The 15,248-nt window shown below is 42.6% G+C and overlaps 1 protein-coding gene across 1 annotated transcript in view; it reads left to right on the top strand.

The window, feature by feature from the left end:
* Positions 1 to 3,889: 3,889 nt before the first annotated feature.
* ZNF133 (zinc finger protein 133) overlaps positions 3,890 to 15,248 on the top strand; it is a 51,939-nt gene continuing 40,580 nt past the window's right edge. Inside the window, exons 1-2 of the mRNA XM_090286006.1 lie at positions 3,890 to 4,055; positions 5,245 to 5,401. The gene's annotated coding sequence lies outside the window, so the exon portion shown is untranslated. The remainder of the gene's footprint in view (positions 4,056 to 5,244; positions 5,402 to 15,248) is intronic.

Below are 15,248 nucleotides of genomic sequence, written 5' to 3'. Positions count from 1 at the left end.
AATCTCATATAACTGTAATTTTATACCCATTGAAAAATCCCAATATCCCCTTTCCCCAGCCACCTGGTAACCATCATTCTGTTGTCTATCACTATAACTTTGACTATTTTAGATGCCTCAGATAAGAGTATTTATCCTTCTGGGACTTGAATTGATTTATTTTACATAGCATAATGTTTTCCTGTTTCATCCATGCTGAGTGAAGAATTTTGGTTTGGAAAAATAGAATTCCTGCTTCTAGGTAAAGAAAATACAGTGACTGTATGATATAGGCTTAAGGTGCCATTTCAGAACTCAGAGTTAAACTGTGTGGGAAGCCCAAAGTGTGGCATAAGGACCTCTGAGGAGAAAACCCTCAGCAGCGGCAAAAGGGATGAGTAGAGGAAGGGAACCACTGATCAGCAAGACAGCATATTGAGTCCACTTTTTGCTGGGTGGATAAAAAAAATCTCTCCCACTTGAAACAAGAATATCTAGGAAGAGAATGAAGCCTTAAGAAAAGGCCTGAAATGTAGTACACACACACACACACACACACACACACACTTTGTTGTTGTCAAATCTAATCCAAAGACAAAGGTCAGCTATGCCTGGCAGTTTCTCCACCCATTGCCTTTGCCTTTTCTGCATTTAAGGGATTTAAACTGCTCAGTGGGTCAAATTTTAAGTCGTAAGGGCAGCCAATATCACTCAGTGAGACAAGCCTACTGTAGTTCTTCAAGGTAACCTCTTTGTATAGGTTCTCCTGTGCAGGACCCTGTAGTGTACACAGCTCCTAAAATCCAGCCACATTCCTGAAGGCTATAAAAACCTTCTGTACCAAACACAACTCTCCTCACTCTGTTGCCAGCTTTGCTCATGGTTCAAAGTAAGGGAGTAAGAAGGCCACCCTGAAGAAGGGAAGGAAAATACTTAGATGCTGGTGTTCGGATTGCAAAATCATTAACTTGACCAACCTGGAGGGCAAGCACTTGCTCATGAGTTCATAGCCAATTGGGACCAAATGTCCCAAGCTAAATGGTCTCTATCGAAGCAGCATAATTTGTCTAATCTGGGTCCTAGTCTGGCTATTATGGTGTTTATAAACAAAAATAGAGTTCCTAACCTACTTTAAAGCTGTTTTTTTTTTTAATATTTTATTTATTTTTGGAGGGGAAGGGATATGAAAGAGAAACATTGATTGGTTGCCTCTCCTATGCACCCTGACCAGGAACTGAACCCATAACCCAAGCATGTGCCCTGATAGGGAATGGAACTGGCAAACTTTCGCTTCATGGAACAGAGCCACATGGGTCAGAGCTAAAGATGTTTTAAATTTAGGAAAACCACACATAAAAATAGAACATATAGCACAGCCTTTCTCAGTTTTAGGAATTTGGAGATTAGTTGATCTAACTGTATTAGCTTTAAGGATCTGAGCCCCTGAATGGGTTAAATCTTTGCTACCTAGTATGATCTGAGGACAAGCTTAGTCAATATCATCTGGAAGCCTGTTAGAAATGCTGATGCTTGGGCTCCACCCCAGGCATGCTGACTCAGAATCTGTATGTTTTTAAGATCCCAGGTGATATGTATGCATTTCAGTAATAGCAACAACTAACCAACAGTTGAACTTCTGATTTTCTAAAATAGGTTTTTCCCCTACATTATCACATGACACTTTCTTTTCTTGGGGTGAAAGGAACTTTATTATGAATAATGAATGCCAGGATCCTACTCCAAACTCATAATCTCTGGGAGGTGGTATTCAGACACTATATTTTAAAAAACTCCCAGGTAAACAGCTTCTGTGGCTCTTGTTGATCTCTGGTTCAGAGTTGCTTCTTTTTCTTTGGAGTGACTAGTGAACCCATTGCCGTGTGCAAAGGGAAGACCCATGTTAATATCACCATCATTGACCATGTGGACTCTGGCAAGTCCACCACCACTGGGCATCTTATCTACAAGTATGGGGGTATCAACAAGAGAACTACCAAGAAGTTCAAGAAGGAGGCAGTAGAAAGGGTCAAGTGCTCCTTCAAATATGCCTGGGTGCTAGACAAGCTGAAGGCAGAGAGAGAGTGTGACATCACCATGGACATATCCCCGTGGAAGTTTGAAACTAGCAAATACTACACCATCACCAGTACAGTCTTCACTGTGAAAAGTGTTTTAATTAAAAGATTTAAAAACAAAAACAAAAATAAATAAAGGCTTTCAGATACAGCCAGGGTCAGAGGAATCTCAGGCAGTCACCATAGGCTAGAGAACAGGAAAGGTTTCATAAATGAGAGCTGGGAATTTGGTCTTGAAGGATTGATAGGGTTTAGAAGAGTCAAGGAAGCACACAAGGTATTCCAGATGAGAAGTGGAGTAGGGTAGAGTGGAGTGATAAGTGTTACAGGGAAGGAGGAGATGAAGAAAGAGGCAAGAAGGAATATTTTTAGAAAGCAGGCAATCCAGATTTCTTCTGGAGACTCCTAATTATTAAATGCTGAGAACTCTTTCAGATACGAAGCATGAGGCAAAACAAACATCTGTATGTCACATGTATATAGCTAGATGACATCCTCACCTACATGCATGGAAAATCAGCAGGATACAAGACCATTTGCTACTGGAAACCACCTTCACTGAAGCCAGTGGCTCAGACCCCGAAACTGGCTTTTCTTCAACTCTTCTCACCTATTTCCCTCACGGGAGCTCTGTTAGCCCTCATCTTGGAAGTCTTCCTTGGTCTCTTATCACCAGGACCCTGAGATCCCTTTTACATACAGCATGCATCACTGGACACTTAGACATGGAAATCTCCGCACTGTTACTTTATACCTCTGTGTGCTAACAGATAATTTCTAATGACCGAGTCACAGTTGGGGCTGTGAGAGAGGTCATGAGAAGGTTCTAAGTAAAACTAGGCACTCATCCAGGGCCAAGGCTGAATTGAATTCACTACAAACAAGGCAGCCTAGAAGCAAGAGGGAATGGATTCATCCTGTGAGAGCTAAGAAATTTTAGGAAAAAATTATCTTATCTTCCTGGTTCTCGGGGACACATGAAATTTTCTTGATCTTCCTAGAGAAAACGTAAGTTTCAGAAAGTCTACCCAAATAAGGTAAAGAGAAGTGAAAGGGTGTCCAGGTGGAAAGAAGTCAAGTGGGGCTTGCTCTTCCTCGAGGTGTCCCGCATGGCACCAGCGCAACCCTGTTCTGAGCCAGAGTCCCCCCAAAAGATCCAGACAGCCAATCCCAAAACGGGCTCTGCCGTTCCTGCTCGCCAGGAGAGTAATGAGTCTCCCCATAATTTTGCGGACTCCAACACAGGGAAAAGGTCTCGGGGAACCCGCAGTGGAGTGTTTGGGTTGAGGAGTTGTGCTCAGATTCCAGGTCTAATTCGCTCTGATGAAACCCCTCTCCCAGCTTCGGTCTCGCCATGGATTTAATGGAATTAAAAGGGTATGTGAATTGGACGAAGCCACATCTGTCCAGCGCTCACGGAATAGAGGGCACAGGTTTGTAATCCACAGCAGGGGCTGGGAAACTTTCACTACCGAACTCCCACTCACCAGCGTCAGCCCGAATCCAAAAGGCTGTCCCCCCTGCCAAGTCGTTTCTGTGCCAGTTGCGGAGCGGTGTCGGATGCGGAAGTCACTGCAGGCAGCGCTGGGGAGTGAAGTCTTTGAGGTGAAGGCGTTAGAGAAGAAAGGGTTGCGGCACAACGGAGAGAGCTATACCTATGGCGCTGTACATGCTTTGTGAATGTGGTTTAAAGAAAAAAGAGGTGAAATCCAGGTGCTACAGTACTCATCCTCCAGTGACCAATGCAAGTTATCCAGAAATGGCTCCCTCGGAGGCCACTGGGAGCCGGTGGCCGTCAGCGCGCTTCTGGTTGCGCCGAGCATCTTGGGAGGTGTGGTCCCGGCGCCATCGCGCGGATTTTGGGTAGTGTAGTCCCACCGCGCTCCTGGAGTAGCTAGATCCCCAGCTGTGGCTAAATTGACCCCTTGTTCTTTGGTGGCGCTGGTGAGTGAGACTTCCGGGGCACCTTTGCCGCAACCGTGCCGTTCCCTGCTCAGCAAGGTAGGTCTGAAAGCCTTGTCTGTGAGCTGGGCTGAGGGTGGTGCAGATGGCGGGGTGAGAAGGTAGTGGTGGGGACGCGCTGTCGTTGCTTAGGCCGTGCCCTACTGGATATTTTATTTGGGGGTGTGGGCACACATCTCCGACATGTGTGAGGCTCGGTCTCGAAGCCCAGTGGTGGTGGGTGCTGAGCTCCGGCATTTCGTCCTAGGGTTCCTGTGAGTTGGGACATATTCGGCCTTGGTCGAAATAGCGATATTGGGAGGGAGGGTGTCCTATATCACAAGTCCCGGGGTTTTGAAGAATTGAGTAAGTAGGCTATCTCCCCGTTGTCACCATGTGGTGGAGTGGGGCCTGCCACTGGGGTTTTGGTTGGTGGGCCCACTACCCCTCTGCATTGCTGAATCGGGGTGAGGGTCTGATGGGCTTGGCCAAACATCCCTGGCTTGGACTAGGTGTTAAAATGGTCATTTTGGTGCGATCTTAGGGTCTCAATTTGGCAGGTTGCCCCTGGTTTCTGGCGTTGGAGGAAGAAGTGGGGTTGGGGTCCACTGGACAAGTTTTTCAAAGATCAGGAGGACTCTCTCTGACCACAGGAATCATGATTCCCACATCTCTGTGTGGCCAGGCTTTTGGATTTTAAGTTTGATTTTAGCTTTTTATTACAGAGAAATTTAAGACAGAAGTAGATAGAACTCCATAGACCCAGCGCCCAGATTCAGTGCTTATCATCTCCTGACCACTCCTAATTTCATTTTAAAATGATACAGAGAACTCTTACAACCCACAGAGATTTCTTATCACTGCCCTGTTTAAGAGTATGGCCTCCACAGCCAGATTTCATCCAGGCTCTGTCACTTTATAGCTGTGTCCTCTTGGGCAAGAGACTGACGTCACTGTGCTTCAATTTTCTTATCTGTAAAATGGAGGTAATAAATCATACTTCATTGGGTTGTAAGGATAGAATGAGATAAAACTTGTACAGTGCTTGTAGCAGTCTCTGGTATATACTAAGTATCTGATAGGTATTAACTTTAGTTATTAAGAGCAACGGTGAGAGAGGATCAGCTCAGGGTCAATGTCAGTAGCATGTCTGGGCAGGCAGTATTCACAGCCCACATACCAGCTCTGTTCCGAGCAAGCTGCCCACAGTCTTTTTTAATCTGACAAGTCTATTCCTCATGCTTTTAAGGATGCAGAAACCCTACCCTGCTGAATCTTGAGGGTTTCCAGAGACTTACTTGAACCTTTTGGTTCTTGTTCCACTCCACTACAACTCCTGCCTGCCCAGAGAGGACAGTCTAGTGGGCAAAGGGAGGACTCCTGGGCTCCTGACAGCCCAGCCTCAGGTAAGTTCCCACTTACCTTTTGTATGCTGAACTGCTGGTGGGTATCCTTTGCTCAACATTGACATCTTGTATCCTTCTGTATCACATCTAGTGATCAGAGCCTCAGCTGGTTTCCCCAGGAAACAAGGCCTGTTATAAGGGTGATGATTTTCACAGGGACTGTTCTTCAGACCTGGTGTCCTCATTCATGACCTCTTCATCTTTGCTCCAGCATTTATTCTCTCAGCGTTTGTTCAGACTGCTCACTTACAGGGCTTTTCTGCTTGTGAAGTTATCAATATTCTGTTCTTTTTCATCCAGTGCTCTCACTTACTCTTCCCTGCTAGAGTAGTTTGCAGCAAATTGTTGTATCATTTCACCTGAAAATACTTGAGTAGGCATCTCTAAAACAAAAGGACTTATTTTAACACAACTGCAATTTAATTGTTACACCCAACAAAATTGAATTCTCTCCCCAATTGTTTAGATTTTTGTTGTTGTTGTTGTTGTTGTTGGTTAGAACAGCCCTCATCAGAGGTAGAAGAGGAAGACATATCTGGAATTTAGCATGGTGGTTTCCTCTGTCTCTGGCTCTCTTTCCTTCCGTTTCTTCTGATCTTGCTAATCTAGGTTAATAGCTGCAACTGCTACTAGTGATACAAGCTGGGCCTCTTGAATTTTCCTTGCCTCTTTTTTCAAACCTACTCCCATTTCTTTGGCTGTTGTGTCCTCTCGGTTCCACCTAAGTGGTACCACTTGATTCCCTCTCCTCCTCCCCACCCCTGTACCACCATAGCTTCCTGTCTCTTTTCCACCTTCTTGTCCCTCTTTCCCCCTACCTCTTGAGTTGGGCTTCTGAAGTATAAATATAGTCAGGCACTGCTTAATGATGGAGCTATATCCTGAGAAATGCATTGTTGGGTGATTTTGTCATTGTGTGGACATTATATGGTATACTTACACAAATCTAGATGGTATAAGCCTACTATACACCCAGGCTATTTGGTATATCCTATTGCTTCTATGCTATAAACCTCTATAGTGTGTTACTGTATTGAATACTGCAGGTAATTGTAACACAATAGTAAGTATTTGTATATATGAACATATTTAAACATGGAGAAAGCACAGTAATAATACAGTGTAAAAGATAAAAAGTGGTGCACCTATATAGGGCACTTACCATGAGTGGATCTTGCAGGACTGGGAGTTGCTCTGGGTGAGTCAGTGCGTGAGTGGTGACTGAATGTGAAGGTCTAGGGCATCATTGTCCACTATTGTAGACTTTATAAATAATGTATACTTATGCTACACTAAATTTATAAAACAACATGAGAGTAAGTATAACACAAGAGAAAATAATGCAATCAAGAAATGCGGTAACTATGCGAGGTATGAGGCCACTGCTAGCATAACATGGCATACTATTTCACAGAAAACTTGTTTTTAATATAAGCAGAAAGAGGACACTCTAAAATAATGACAGAAAGTATAGTACAGAAATCTATAAACAAGTAACTGTCATTTATTATCATTATTAAGTATATATGTGCTACACTTTTATATGACAGGCAATACAATAGGTTTGTTTTCACCAGCATTATTATAAACACATGAGTAATGCATTATGCTATGACAGTGTCACTAAACAATAGGAATTTTTCAGCTCCATTATAATCTAATGGGACCACTATCGTATATGTGGTTTATTGTTGACTGAAATGTCTGCCATGCTTGATGTACTAACTAGCCATTTAACCTGCTAGAAAGAGACCTTTCTAATAATCTGTTTAGCTTCTGTTCAAACTGCAAATCAGAGTACCTGGCTTCAATCTCAGCTTCACCATATTTGAGCTATGCAGTCATGAACACATTACTTTACCTCTCTGAGCCTTCTTTTCCTCATCTGTAAAATGGGGTTTATCAGTGGTGTCCACCTCACAGGGATGTTGGTTGTGATAACACTTGGGAGTTATCAGGGGTGTTCACTTCATAGGGATTTTGGCTGTGGTAGCACTTGTGATGAGGTTAAAGCACCTGGTATATAGGAATTACTAAATAATTGTTAGGATTATTATTATTGCTTCCAACTTCTCTAAGTCACCTTTTTAGTCTTTTGCCCTACACTCACCCTTGTCAGATCTTGTTTTACAGCTGCATGGAAATATATTCCATTGTATGCTTTTATTTCTCCTTGCCTCTGCTCCCACATAAGCTCTTGTTGACTGAGCTTCAATGTGATCCTACTGTATAGAACATTCCTGGATTTCCTTAGGCAGTATTCCCCTCCCAGTCTCCCTGTCAGCAGCAGAACACTTAATGCATCGGGACTCCAGGGCTCTCAAGCTGCATTATTACTGACTGACTCCCACTGAACTATTAGGTGGTTCTTTGCGGGTTGGGCACCTCATCTTGTTTCCCTTGGGTCACTGATATAATACCTGGGACTTGGATAGACTAACTGGGAGATAGTGTGAAAACATGAGTCATCCTTGCTTGCTCGGAGGGAAGTTCACATGGGGAGTCTGATTGGAAAAGTGTTTCGGGCATTATTGGAGTGAGCCCTATATGACAAGTTAGTGAGTGTGGACTTGATCTAAGGGTAGAAACTCAAGGGTTTTCAGGAGAGCCGTGACCGTGACTTCCCCCTCCCAACTATTGCCTTGTGTCTTTCCTCCCTGTTAGAGCTAATCTCCTTGAAAGAATTGTCTGCACTTGCTGTCTCTATATCTATTTTTCCACTGTCTTTTAAATATTGCAGCGAGGCCCTTTTAGCTCATCCACTAAAAAAATACTCTTGTCAAGGTCACCAATGTTCTCCCTGTGGGATGCCAGTTAGTTCTGAGCAACATTTAATGTAGTTGCCTACTTCCTCCTTCTTAAAGTATCTTTCACACAGTTGCTTCTGGTTTCCAGATTTTTCTACCTCAGTTTGCTTCTCCTCTGTCTCCTTTGCGAGCTTCTCTTCTCCCAAATCCTCACTGTGAAAAGTCCTGGTTCATTTGTTTGATCTGTCATCTTCTCCTGCTACATTCTCTCATTAGGGGTTCTACTCAGTCTCAAGGCCTTACATGTCATTTCTCTCTGCCTAGACTTCTACCTTCAACTCACAATTCTAGTTTCCTACTGTCTACTTCACATTTCACCTTGGTTATCTCATGGGTACCTAAGATCTCCAACAACAAACTCTGATCACCTTCTCCAAACTTGCTCTGCCCTACTGGAGTACAGATAAGTTTTTCAAGTTTAAAAGGGAGTAGAAACATGGCAACTCCTTTCTTCAGCTTGCTCAGCCTCAAAACCTTGTAGTCACACTTAACTTCTTTCTTGCTCTTATCCTCCATCCCCAATTAGCAAATCTGAACTCTTAATCTCCAACCTCTGTTGCTCCCACCATGGTCAAGACCACTACCTTACCTCAATGAGTGTAGCCTTTGAGTGGTCTCTGCTTCTTCCCTTGGCCCCCAAGATATTAATCAGTACAGCAACCAGAGGAATCTTTAAAGTGTCAGTAAAATCATGTTATGCTCAAAACATTCTAGTGGCTTCTCATCTCAAAGTCAAAACCAGTATCTTATAAGACTAGATAAGATCTCCCCTCACATTTACTCTTTTTTTTGTTTTGTTTTGTTTTTAATGTTTTTTATTGATTATATTGTTACAACAGTTCCAATTTTCTCCCCCTTGCTCCCCTCCACCCAGCACCCCCCTCCCCCAGCAATCCCCCCCAAGTCCATACCCCTGGTTCGTAAAAATTAACTATCCCCCCCCCCCCCCACAAATATTAGGACCCTTTGTAATCTTGTAAAGGACAATGGGCGAAGGTCTCGTGCTCCTCTAGCTGCTTCAAGCTGGACATGGTCGTCGTCCTACCTACCCTTGGGTCCAGAAAACCCTAATAAGAGTGGGGGTGTGGAGGGGAGGGTGGCCTTCCCACATGGGGAAGGATTGTGCAGACTCCAGGTCAGTTGACTGTCTCTGGTCAACGGCGTGCTTGGTTTAACAGGCTGGTGTCCTTGTTGTGTTTCAGTCACTCACTCCTCTCCGCATTTGTTCCTCCTGAATTGTCTCCTTAACAGGAGCGAGCTGAGAACACTGTCCCTACTCTGCGGCCATCTTCCTCTCCCCCCTCACATTTACTCTTGAACCTCATCCCTACCACTCACCACACCAGCCTCAGTGAACTATCTCTGCACTTTGACCATGCCAGGATGAATCTTGCATTAGGGTCTTTCCCCTGGCTGTTGCCTTGCCTGCAATGCTCTTTTTTTCAAAGTTACTCACTTGGCTTATTTCCTCACACCTTTCAGAATTTTACTCATTCACCTCAGTGAGACCTTCCCTAACCATATTTAATTTCAAAACCCACTCAAGATCTGTTACTTCTTTTTGGCTTTCCTGCCATGTTTCTCCATCTCATTCATCACTTACTGATCTACTGTATATTTTATTTATTAATATGTCCATCTTCCTCCCCCTTGATTTTAACATCAATGATGATGAACGTTTTTGTCTTTGTTAACCTCTGAATCCCTTGTCTAAAATAGAGCCTAGAGGCTTATAGTCAAGATGGTGGTGTAGGTTACATGCAATACTTGCCTCCTCCCACAACCACATCAAAATTACAAATAAACTGCAGAACAAGCGTCATTCAGAACAGCCTGAAACCTGGCTGAATGAAAGGCCTAAAACTAAGGAATTAAAAAAGAAGCCACATTGTGCCCTGGCTGGTGTGGTTCAGTGGATTGAGCACCAGCCTGTGGACCAAAGGATTGCCAGTTTGATTCCCAATCAGGGCACATCTGTAGTTGGGGGCATGTGAGAGGCAACTGATCCACGTTTCTCTTGCACATAATTTCTCTCCCTCTCTTTCTCCCTCCCTCTTTTTCTAAAAGTAAATGAAATCCTTTTTTAAAAAAAGAAGCCACATTGAAACTGATAAGTGGGGTGGAGATTTGAAACAGGCTGGTCCCACATCCACGTGTGGCAGATAAAAATCAGGAGGGCTATCTCAGTTGCAGAGGTCCTCTCCTGAGGAGAGGGGTCCCAGCCCCACACCAGGCCCTATAGCCCAGGATTCCAGTGCCAGGAAGAGAAGTCCCCATAACTTCCAGCTGTAAAAACCAGCAGGGATTTAGGCTGAGAGAAAAAGAGGCTTTTGGAGTCCCAGATAGTTCCTCTTAAAGGGCCTGTGCATGGACTTACTGAGATTCACTCTGAGCTCCAGTGCTGGTGCAGCGGCTCAAAAGGCACCCAGTTATACGGGGAGTCTGGTATCAGGGTGAGAGCTGGGGAGATAGCTTTCTTCCAGACAAAAGTGCTGGCAGAGGCCATTGTTCCTTTGATGAACCCTCCCCACTCAGAGAAGGTAGGCAGGTGCCATATCTGAGACTCCATCAATGTGGCTCACACTGTTTGCCCCAACCTCCTGATTCCCTGAGGCCCTGTCCACCTAACTTATGGGCCCAGCCAAGCTGTTTCAAGTGGCTTTTCCATATGAATGGCCTGTCTTGACTCATGCTTTATTATTTCCTAAACTCTCTCAAGCAGCATTTGGCCTCAGCATGCTCTGTACCTCTTGCTAAGTGACCCTAGGCCTGGCACTAGCAATGGAGGACTTTGGTTCACAGCTTGGCCTCACCTGGGCACCTTCAAGATCAGTACAAGTAGCAGCCATTTGCAGATCACTTTGTAGCTCATGCCAGGTGGCCCCAGGGAGAACACAAGCAGTGTCTGCCCTTGGCTTGCACCTCCCCAGAGGTCCCTGAGCTAACATACCCAGTGTGGTCAGCTTCAGACCAGATTGAAGGACCACCACCCAACCACATAATAAGACACATTCAAGAGACAGACTCAGTGGGCCCCAGAGCCCTACTGAAGTAAGTCCTGCTCTGTGGGATGGGCCCCTACACAGCTGATTCTCCATGGTGGTTGGAGGTCTGTGGTTGGCAGTCACAGCCAGTCCTTGCAGCTAACCAGCCTGGGGGTAAATCCTTCCCATTGATGTGCCATAGGCAATTAAAGCTCAAATACAAGAGGAGGATGTGCAGCTCATATGGTGGCACACCTCAAGTGCTCAGCTTGGGTGATCAGGGAGGCTATACCACTGGACCCTACAGAACACCTACTACCTAAGGCAACTCTACCAAGCCCACAAGACATAGCAACTTTACCTAATACATAGAAACAAATACAGGGAGGCTGGTAAAATGAGACAAAGACACATGTCCGAAATGAAAGAACAGAACAAAACTCCAGAAAAAGAACTAAACAAGATGGAGACAAGCTACTAGATGCAGAGTTCAAAACACTGGTAATAAGAATGCTCAATGAACTTGGGAGCAAGAATTGATGAACTTAGTGAGAACTTCAACAAAGAGCTAGGGAACATAAAAGTGGAACTAGAAAACATAAAAAGGAACCAGTCAGAAATTAAGAATACATGAACTGAAATGAATACATTACAGGGAACCAGCAATGGAGTAGATGAAGCATAGGATCAGACCAGAGATTGGGAAGATAAGGAAGCAGAAAAGACCCTATTGAACAGCAATAAGAAAATAGAATCCAAAAAACTTAGGTTAGTGTAAGGAGCCTCTGGGACCATTTCAAGTATACCAACATTTGCATCATGGAGGTACTGGAAGGAGAGATGAGAGAGCTAGGAATTGAAAACTTAATTGAAAAAATAATGACAGAAACTTCTCTGACTTGGTGAAGGAAATATACAAGCCCAAGAAGTGTAGAGTCCCAAACAAGATGAACCCAGAGAAGCCCATACCAAGACACATCATAATTAAAACGTGAAAAAATAAAGACAAAGAATCTTAAAAGCAGCAAAAGTAGTTTTATCTACAAGGGAGCTCCCATAAGACTGTGAGCTGATTTCCCAACAGAAACTCCAGACCAGACGGAATTGGCAAGAAATATTCAAAGTAATGAAAAACAAGGACTTAAAACTAAAATTATTCTACCCAACAAAGCTGTCATTTAGAATCAAATAACAGATAAAGGGCTTCCAGACAAGAAAAAGCTAAAGTAGTTCATTACCACCAAACCAGTATTATATGAAATGTTAAAGTGTTTCTTGAAGGAGGAAAAGGAAGTCAAAAATAAGAACAGCAAAATGGCAGTAAATACATATTTATCAACAGTCTAAAAACCAAACCAAAATGAACAAGCAGAACAAAAAACAGACTCGTAGATAGAACATTTTGACAGTTGCCAGATGGGAGGAGGGTTGGGGGATTGGTGAAAAAGACAGAGGGATTAGGAAGTAAAAATTTATTGTTACAGAATAGTCATAGGGAGGTAAAGTACAGCGTAGGGAATATAGTCAGTAATATTCTTATAACTATGTATGTTATCAGATGAGTATGAGGTTGATTGGGATGATCACTTAGTAAGTTATGTGATGTCTAGTCAATTGGTTGTACACCTGAAACTAATGTAATAATGTATGTCACCTATAAATGAAAAATATTGGGTTGATCAAAAAGTTTGTATGGTTTTTTTCCTTAAAAGATACATTTTTCACTTTCACCAATAACTTTATTGATTGGGATATTTTGAGTATGTTGGCTGTCTCCTGTGTGTTATAACACTTCTCAATATCTCAATTTGATCTCTATAAACTACAACTGGTCTACCTGACTGTGGAGCATCATCCAATGAGAAATCACCAGCACGAAACTTTGCAAACCACTTTTGACATGTTCTGTCACACCACCTTCTCCATATACTGCACAGTATTTTTGCGTTTCAGTTGTGTTTTTACCTTTCTTGAAAGAATAAAGCATAATATGCCAAAAGTGTTGCTTATTTTCTTTTTTTTTCCATTTTTTAATTGTTCTATTACACTTGTCCCATTTTTCTCCTACTGCACTCCCCTGCCCCGTCCACCTGCCCCTTCTCCCACAGTCAATTCCCACCCTGTTGTCCATGTCCATGGGTCATTTATAATCATTTTTTCACTGGACCCTTCCCCTTCTTTCCCCTGCTTCTCCGCCTCCACCCATCGCCTCTGGTTACTGTGAGTCTGTTAGTTGTTTCCATGCCTTTGGTTCTATTTTGTTCATTTGTTTTGTTCATTGGGTTCCTATATTAACTGAGGTCATATGATAATTTTCTGTCATTGCCTGGCTTATTTCATAAGTATGGTACTCTCCAATTCCATCCATGTTGTCGCAAAAGACAGGAGTTCCTTCTCTCTTTCTGCTGCATAGAATTCCATCATGTAAATGTACCACAGTCTTTAATCCACTAATCCACTGATGGACACTTAAGTTGTTTCAGGCATTTGGTTATTGTAAACAGCGCTGCTATAAACATAGGGATCCATAGATTCTTCTGAATTGATGTTTCAGAATCTTCAGGTATAACCCTAACAGTGGTTCACAGGATCAAAAGACAGTTCCATTTTTAGTTTTTTGAGGAAATTCCATACTGTTTTCCACAGTGGCTGCACCAGTCTGCATTCCCACCAACACTGCACTAGGGTTCCCTTTTCTCCACATCCTCAACAACACTTGTTTATTGATTTGTTAGTGATGGCCATTCTGACCAGTGTGAGGTGATATCGCATTGTGGTTTTTATTTGCATCTCTCTGATGGCTAGTGATTCGGAGCATCATTTCATATGACTATGGGCCCTATGTATATCCTCCTTAGTGAAGTGTCTGTACAGGTCCTTTGCCCATTTTTTAATTGGATTGTCTGTCTTGTTCGTGTTGAGTCATATAAGTTCTTTATATATTTTGGAGATCAAACCCTTGTCCAAGGTATCATTGGCAAATATGCTTTCCCATATGGTTGGTTTCCTTTTCATCTTACTGATGTTTTCTTTTGCAGAGCAGAAACTTTTTAGTTTGTTGTAGTCCCCTTGGTTTATTCTTTTCTTTATTTCCCTTGCCCTAGAAGATATATTGGCAAAAATATTGCTGCAGGGGATATCTGAGATTTTACTGCCTGTGTTTTTCTCTATGACTTCTATGGTGTCATCGCTTACATTTAAGTCTTTTATCCATCTTGAGTTTATTCTAGTGTATAGTAACTTGGTGTCCTAGATTCATTTATTTTGCATGTCCTTGTCCAATTCTCCCAATACCATTTGTTGAAGAGGCTCTATTCACTCCATTTTATGCTTCTTCCTCCACTGTCAAATATTAATTGGCTATAAAGACCTGGGTTTATTTCTGGCCTCTCTATTCTGTTCCATTGTCTATATGTCTGTTCTTATGCCAGTACCATCCTGTTTTGAATACCATGGCCTTGTAATATATTTTGATATCAGGTATTGTGATTCCTCCTACTTTGTTCTTCATTCTCAAAATTGCTGAGGCTATTTGGGATCATTTTTGGTTCAACATATGTTTTTGATGTATTTGTTCTACGTCTGTGAAATATGTCATTGACATTTTAATAGGGATTGCATTGAATCTATAAATTGCTTTGGGTAGTATGGACATTTTAATGATGTTGTTTCTTCACATCCGTGAACATGGTATATGCTTACATTATTTGTATCTTCCTTAATTTCTTTCTTCAGTGTTATGTAGTTTTCCAAGTACAGGTCCTTTAACCACCTTGGTTAAATTTATTCCTAGGTACTTTATTTTTCTTGTTGCTATAGTAAATGGGATTTTCTTCCAATTCTCTATCTCTGATATTTCATTGATGGAGTACAGAAATGCCTTAGATTTCTGAATATTGACTTGGTACCCCGCTATTTTGCCAAATTCACTTATTAAGTCAAGTAGTTTTTTGGGTGGAATCTAGGGTTTTCTATGTACACTATAATGTCATCTGCAAATAATGACAGTTTTACTTCCTCCTTCCCAATTTGGATGCTTTTTATTTCTTTTTCTTG

The sequence above is a fragment of the Furipterus horrens genome, unplaced genomic scaffold (assembly GCF_987537825.1).
Source record: "Furipterus horrens unplaced genomic scaffold, mFurHor1.1.pri manual_scaffold_8, whole genome shotgun sequence".
Lineage (NCBI taxonomy): Eukaryota > Metazoa > Chordata > Mammalia > Chiroptera > Furipteridae > Furipterus > Furipterus horrens.
The sequence above is the reverse complement of the archived record's forward strand: the minus strand, read 5'-3'. Positions and strand labels throughout refer to the sequence as shown.